The sequence below is a fragment of the Callorhinus ursinus genome, unplaced genomic scaffold (assembly GCF_003265705.2).
Source record: "Callorhinus ursinus isolate GAN/ISIS: 27379988/994484 unplaced genomic scaffold, GSC_fseal_2.0 scaffold1368, whole genome shotgun sequence".
Taxonomy (NCBI): Eukaryota; Metazoa; Chordata; class Mammalia; order Carnivora; family Otariidae; genus Callorhinus; species Callorhinus ursinus.
In genome coordinates, this window is record NW_027398423.1 from 4,151 (window position 1) to 11,524 (window position 7,374).

Below are 7,374 nucleotides of genomic sequence, written 5' to 3' on the forward strand. Positions count from 1 at the left end.
GGATGCAGGGCGCAGGCTCCGGCGGGTGGCTGCAAGTCAGGGAGTGGCCCAGGTCCGGACTGTTCTAAGATCTTACACAGGGGCCACTGGTCAGACGCCGAGCGGTAACTCAGGCGAACGCTCTCAGGAGAAGGACCAAGGTCCGGTCCGAAAGCCACTTCGGCCATTGCTTTGTGGCCACAGAGTCCACGCCTTTCTGAAGGGAACCCCATCTTTCCAAAGCTCCTTATTATCCCTGCTGGATGAGGGAGGGAGGGATAGGTCATTATCTGAGAGGAGGCCAGATGAGGAAGGGAGGCCCGGTGAACCACGACTGTAAGAAGAGACCGAGCCCTTGCTCCAGGTCGACCCCTTCCTTCCCCAGAGTGACACGAGAGCGTGATGGCTTCTTCGGGACTAGACCGTGGTTTCCATCTGAGAGACTCTAGGGCCTCAGGGCACCACTGTCTCAGACGAAGGGGGGTAGAAAGCATGACTTTCTGAGCCTCAGGAACCCAGTGGGGCAGTGGGCATAAGCGAGTACGTTCTAAGTCCTCTAGCTTCCTATAAAGAAAGCCCGTCGAACACCGTTCGTGCTGCATGACTGTGTTGTCATGAGCCAGAAGCTACTGGGCTCTCACCACGGAGAACACACTCACGGGACCAGTGACAGCAACTGGAGGCCTGAGACTTGTCCTTTATTGGGTGCCCGATTGCTGGTCTCTGCAAACAAAAGCCCGGGTCCCTACTTGCGGATGTGACAGCTCTAGGCGGACCTGGGGAGGCCCTCCCTCGAGGATCAGATGTTCTGAGCACCCAGCAGAGGGGGGAAAAGATCTTGGGGTGTGGGGATAGTGCTGGCTCTGCCAGCAACTACTGAGGTCCTCACTTGGGCCCCTCAGCTCTCTGGAGGAAACTCACATGCTTTACCTTCAAACAATTAAGAAGGGAAAACCTCTCCTTCTTCTGATAAAAATCACTGGCTTTAGGTGCGATCCTCCAGGCATCCTCCTCTGGCTCTGGACACATTTTCTGAAGCCCAGATCCAGAACTCAGGCCCTGAAGTGAGCGTCTGTGTTGTTCGAGGAGAAATTGCCTGTGGAGGGCAGGCGCCGGGTGGCCACGAGGAGGCCCAGCTCAGCTCTGTGACAACGCTTGTCAACTACTCCACTGTGTGTGTCTGTGTGGGCCCCTCTTCTCTCTGTCCTCTGTCCTGGGGTCCGTCTGTGGATGGTAAACGCTTCCTGAGTTAAAGGAGAGGACAAGACGAGGACCCCCAGTCTCCTTTAACATGACTGCTTGGACAGACCGCGGGCAGAGGAAAAGCCGGTGGGGATGGTGAGCTCGGATCACAGACTCACTCGTGCTCCTCGCATCACCCAGGCGCTTTGGTTCCGTTAGTCTCATCTGGACTGGAAGGCAAGCGGGGAGGGAAGCCATGCATTTACATTGAATGTGGTATAGGTAAGCGTGGTCCGATGCAATCGCTGAATGGTCCCTATCTACGAATGCTCAGTCTCACATTTCCACCACGCCTCGCCCCTCACTCCTCCCCAGTATGAGGAAGGGTATGTGTGGCTTACGGGTGTGTGTGATGATGTGGAAAGGGGTGGGGGGTTCTGTGACACACCTATGTGGCTCACAGTGCCCTGGGTGGTCTCTGAGGGAAGGATGACTCTTGTCCCCCCAGGTCCAGCTGCTGATGCCATGCACGGAGGCGGGTGTAACTTGCACTTCCGTCTCCCTCCTCTTGGTGGGGACCTGGTGCTCCCTGGCTGCCTCAGCCTTACCTCACTCAGCTGGCATCTGCAAATACCTCTGCATCTGGGTCTCATCCTCCATCCCACCCCTGGGCAGGACTGTGCCCTCCACAGGTGCAGCTGCAGAGTCATCTAAGCCTCTACCGGGTGAAAGCTTCCTTCATGAACCTCTGGTTATGAACCCAGCCACATTCTACATCCCCCATAGGGGAGTCCAGCCCCCCTCCATCTCATCTACAACATAGCAGGAACTAAGATCAGCTCCAGAAAGCTATATATCTCCACTCCAGTTATCCCTTCACTCAAAGAGAGCGCTTGGGTCATTGTACAGAGTGTACCCTGTGAGTCCCACGTGTGAATGAGGGGAAACCCTCCTGTATCTGGAGCTCCTCCTCACTTCTTGAACCCCTGTCCCTTGTCTGAGCTGTTTCACCTCTGCCGCCACTTCCTCTGGGGGGCCTTTGCCCCCTCTGTGACTGAAAAGGATACTCTTTCTTTGGCTTGTCTTTCATGTTGACCCAAATTCCCATATATCCAGGTCAAAGGGGGCATAATGTGAAATTGGCACGTTGTCAAATACAATAGAAATTGAGTTTATATACACCTCCCAACTCTATCTATCTATCTATCTAAAAAATAGGTGGAGAAATGAATGGTCACAGCGCCAAAGGTGCCTCAGAGCTTCCCTAGCACGTGCACAGAGTGTGAGTGGTGTCAGGCAATATGGATGTTAAGGGAGGCCTTGACAAGAACAGTCGCAGTGGAGAGAGAGGGACAAAAGCTCTAATTGAAGCTGGCGCAGGAGCTAACGGCCTTGGGAGAAGTTGAAGCAGTTTTGCTTTGAAAGGTACAGATTGGGGGCCAGTAGCTGCAGGATGACTTGGGGGAAGGCAGTGGGTTTCCCCCCCCCCCCTCTATTGTGGAATGCTCCCACGTAGAGAGAGCAGGAGAGAGGAGACTCCACTGCAGGAGCCAAGTCTCTGAGAAGGTGGGAGGCGCGGGATCCCGAGCAGAGCTGAGGGGCTGGTTGCCCTGTGGAGCATGTATGCAGAGGGGCGGCAGAGAATGCCAGGACAGGGTTTGGGAAGCTGTGGCAAGTCCCACCTGATCGCTACCGTCCTCTCCATGAATTCGTAGGCAGTTGCAACAGACCGGAAGAGAGCTGTAATAATGCGGGAAGGATGAGTGGAAATGAAAGGCAATTCTCTCCTGGCCGTGGAACTAACATAAAAGAATTCAGTTAAGATTTTAAAATTTCGTCATCAAGGCTCTGGTGCTCACATACAAAAAGGGAGTGTTTGTTATTGGGGGTGAACCTTGAGGTGGCCCTGGGGTCTGGACTGGAGGCCCCCAAGAGGCTGTATATTGTGGATGTAGAGGCATTAGAGGGAGGGAGCCGGACAACCAGGGCATCCGGTTCAGAGCGCTGAGTGAGAGGAAAGCTACTCGGGACGCCAGGGAGGGGCGCGGCGTTTCCTGATGCCCAGGGCAGGTGGGTGGGCAGGGCGATACTCCGCTTGGGGAGAAGGAGAACATTCCTGGGGCGGAGAGGCCATCTTCGTGAGCCTTGAGGGGGGCCCGGAGGGATCAGAGGAGTGAGGGCTGAGAGGGCGGACAGCGAGTGTGTTTCGGGACTGGCGTGTTCACTGGCTGGGGTGGGGAGGAGGACAATAAACAGGGGACCCGTACAGGTGTCGCCCGTGGGGCGTGGGAGCTCCTGGGAACCTGCTGACAGTACCGGGATAGCCCCGTCCCCGCGGTACTTCTGACAGGTCCGCAGACCCCTAAGGAGCCCGGGCCCAGCGACCGGCGCCGACGTCATTCCACTCCGGCGCGCATGCCCAGAAAGCACCAATCGGATCGCAGCGCTGACGATTCTCCCTCCCTGGTGCCGGGACTTCCGGGCGCGGGCTTCCGGCCGCTGTTGGCAAACTTCCGAGGCAGGACGACGAAAAGGCTTTTGTGCGGCGGCCGATTCGGCCGAGCCACTTGGGCCGTTCTCTGGCTTCCTCTGCCCTTCGGCGGCATTCCACGTAGCTCCCACAGCCTCGATCTGCACTTCGCCTCGCAGGGGAGTGGTAGAAAAGATGGCTTTGCTTTCGCAACGTGTGGCGCTCAGTTTCTGTGGCCGCTAGGTGGCAGTAGTGCGCCGTGCAGGTTTTTCTGCCGTCCTCCTCCCCCGCCCTTCGTGCTTGGAAAAAGCAGCAGCGGCTTGTTGCCTCTAAACTGGAGCTGCCTTTCTGCGCCCGCGCGGGCAGGCCGCCTGGCGCCGGATCTGCCCGGTTCCTCGCGTGGGGGGGGGGGGGCCTGCGAAAACGCACCGCCCCCGGACGAGACCCTTCTGCTTGGCCGCCGTGCCTCTCCCCAGTCGCTGCCTGGGTGCCTCAGCGCCTCGTCGTTCCGCGTCTCCGAGTCGCCTGCTCGGTGGCTTTCCCTAAGCCGCAGCCGTTAGCAGGCGCGGAGGGGAACCTGCACTGGGGAGTGTTTAATTAAAGGCTAACAAACCTATAGAGTTCGGGCTCAGGGAGAATTCTGGAGGTGGGGTCGCCGGTGAAGGTGGCGCCAGGGCGCGCGCGAACTTGCTGATGCGACTGTCCCTTCACGTAAACATGCTTGAAATGGTCATTTTTATGTTCTACCGATTTTCCCACCCCAAGGGTGAGAGAAAACCTCTTTCTGGCGAAGGTGACACCGCGTGGGAGTTGTTCGAAATGAGGCGTTGCACAAATGGGTGGAACTGAAATGCAGGTGTCAGAGAAGCCTTGAGAGAACAGGTAGGTAACCTGCGTCAGGAGGTGTGTGCGGTCCCTCGCGCCTTCCTTGGTCTGGTTTCTGCCTCCATCCCCTCCTCATGGTCTCCGCCCCTGTGTCCCCCTGGGGTCCCTCACGCCCAGGCGCTGCGCTGCACGGGGTGCTGCCGAGCGCACAACGCCCGGGACCCTTGTGACGAGCACGCTTACTGACAGTCCCAGTGCCCTGTCTGCGTGGCCTCCCACGCAATCCATCGGGTGGCTGAGTTTCCGCTTCTTTGTCTTCTGGGCGGGGGGGGGGGGGGGGGGGGGGGGGGGCGGTTCCTCTTGAGTCAGATGGATGAAGCTTCAGTTGCCTAGTAACCAGTTTGGGTCTGTTTTTTGTTCTGTTGTTGTTTTAATTATCTCAACATCTGTTCCCGGAAAGAGAGCGAGGACCTTCAGCTGGGCGGATGCCTGAGCTGAGTGACCCAGCGTGGAGGACCAGAAGGATGTTGCCATGACAGCGACTCCCACACTCCCTTCCAGCGCACGGGCCCTTCTCCCTCCCTCTCCGTGCCTGCTAGGATCTCCCCTGAGAATGGGAATGTGCTTTGGCCAGCAGGGAAGGGATCCGTGTATGGTCGAGGATGCAGGGGGAGAGGCGTAATCTTGGGGTGTCTGCAGAAGGGACCAGAGCCCCAAAGAAAGCAGTCTGTACAACACTGAGGCCCCCGGAGACGACGAAGCCTGTGAAAGCATAGTGGCCTCTAAATGCGGTTCTGGGATTTTCTCCAGCAGTGCACGGTGCTACACCGTTTTCTGAAGCCAAGCTCCATGGCTCAGACCCTGGAAAATGGGGCCTGTGTTGTTAAAGGAGAATGGAGCCTGGCATGGCTCGTGGAGGCCATGACAGACTGGAGAAGGACCTGCTCCCCTCCGTGACAGCTCTCCTGAGTGACGGTGGCACTCCGTGTGTCTGTCTGGTCTGCTCATCCTTCTGTGCTCCGTGTTGGGGTCCACTTACACGGGATGTGAAACCTGGGCCTAGTTCAAGGAGAGGACAGGGCAGAGATGCCCCAGTCTCCTCTAACGTGGACTGATTGGAGGGTGGACGGAGGACGAGCTGCCCGGGGTGGTGAGGTGAGAACACACCTTCACTAGGGCTCCTCAGACCACAAGGCCACATTGATTAATTTCTTCTCAATGCCTGATGTGATCTTCGTGATTGTTCACTGTCTGGACCTGCCAGAAACGGAGCAAACCACCCAGTGAAATCATTGCTGACCTGGTCCGGGGGGGTGGGATGCAATCATGTGAATGGTCTAGTTCAATAAATGCGCAGTCTCTCAGATTTCCACCCCAGCTCCCTACTTTTCCCAGGCTGGGGAAGGAGTATGTGTGGTTTACACGTCTCGTGGGTGATGCTGGAAGGGGGCCATCTAGGAAATTCTTATGGTGCTCACCGAATGCTCCCTGGTCTCTGAGGGGAGGAGGACTCTTGGCTCCCGGGTCCAGCTGGTGAGGCTGACCTGCACCACCCAGGCATGTGGCTGGTGAAACTTGCATTTTCCTCTCTCTCTCTCCTCTTGGTCGGGACCTGGTGCTGCCTGGCTGAGCCAGCCTCAGCTCACCTTTGCTGGCATCTGTAGACACCTCTGAATCTTGGTCTCAGCCTCCATCCCCACTCTGGGCAGGGCTGTTGCCCCACAGCCTCAGCTGCAGGGTCACCTAGTCCCCCGCCTACTTGGGCTTCCTTCCCCAACCCCTGGCTGTGGACTCAGTCACTTTCCACATTTCCCCCTCAGGGAATGCAGCCTCTGGGGCCTGGCCCATAGCACAGCAGGAGCCAAGATCAGCTCCAGAAAGCTAGGTTCCTAACCTCAGCCATCCCTCTGCCCAAGGAGGCTGCTGGGTCATCCTGCAAAGAATGGGGGCAAAATGCTGTCCTCCACTTCTCTGCTGTAGCTCACTTGTCCCCTCCCATAGAGGGGAGACTGAGCCTTGAGAGCCTTCCCTCCATCTGCCACCTCCTGTGTGTGTCTTCTACTCCTCTGAGGCTGGGACAGAACACATTCTTTTGCTTGACCTTCATGCTGACGAGGCTTCCCCACAGTATGTCCAGATCCCAAAGGGAAAGCTTTAGGATTTGCTTGCTTTTTTTTTTTTTTTTAAGAGATTGGCTAACTGATAAACATAAAATGGAAGGGATTACCAAACATGAATGCCTGTGCCATCATCAGCAGGGCAAGATGTAAAAAAGTAAACTCAAGAGTTCAAAGACAGACACCATGTTTTAAAAGGCCCTAGGAGATGCCGTGTCACCAATTTTAATGTCAGTGCCCAGAGAGCTTCACTCCTCAGTCCTCTGCTCCCACCAGCGCCTGGCAACCATCCAGGAGAGTTGGGCAGCAGAGATGAACTTACCCAGAGCTTGTGATGTCTCCCAGGGGTTATGGAGCAAGCGTGGGAGCGTGTGCACGTCTGTCTGGTCCAGGAATCTCCTGAAGGGTCGGCAGACTTTCTTCCGGTGTCCTGTTTACCGCATAATAAATTAGAAGGGCAGCACTGAGATAGGCTCAATAGTTTCACCTTTTAAAAGAAATTTCTGATTACCGGGAGGAGCCCAGTCGACATTACTGGAGAACACAATGAAACCACAACTGTCTAATTCTAAAAATCCCTGAATGAAAACGTTTGCTTGACAGCTTCCCGTTCTGGGAAAAAGGTCTTCCGCGGTCCTCTTCCTGAAGTTTGAATACAGGTTCCTGGCTCAGTCCTAAACCAGGCATGTTCTCCGCAGGTGTTGTACGGGTGTGGGTCCCCTCAAGACAGGACACGCAGGGGCGCTCTGGCCCACAGCAGCTTTTCTCAGGCTCCCGAGTTCTCCAGCTGGCGGCTGCTCA

At 56.5% G+C, this 7,374-nt stretch overlaps 1 long non-coding RNA gene across 1 annotated transcript; it reads left to right on the forward strand.

The window, feature by feature from the left end:
* Window positions 1-3,521: 3,521 nt before the first annotated feature.
* Window positions 3,522-5,822, forward strand: LOC112819248 (uncharacterized). The gene is made up of 2 exons (XR_003206789.2): window positions 3,522-4,513; window positions 4,917-5,822. It is a non-coding gene; the product is annotated as an uncharacterized lncRNA (long non-coding RNA).
* Window positions 5,823-7,374: the final 1,552 nt, after the last annotated feature.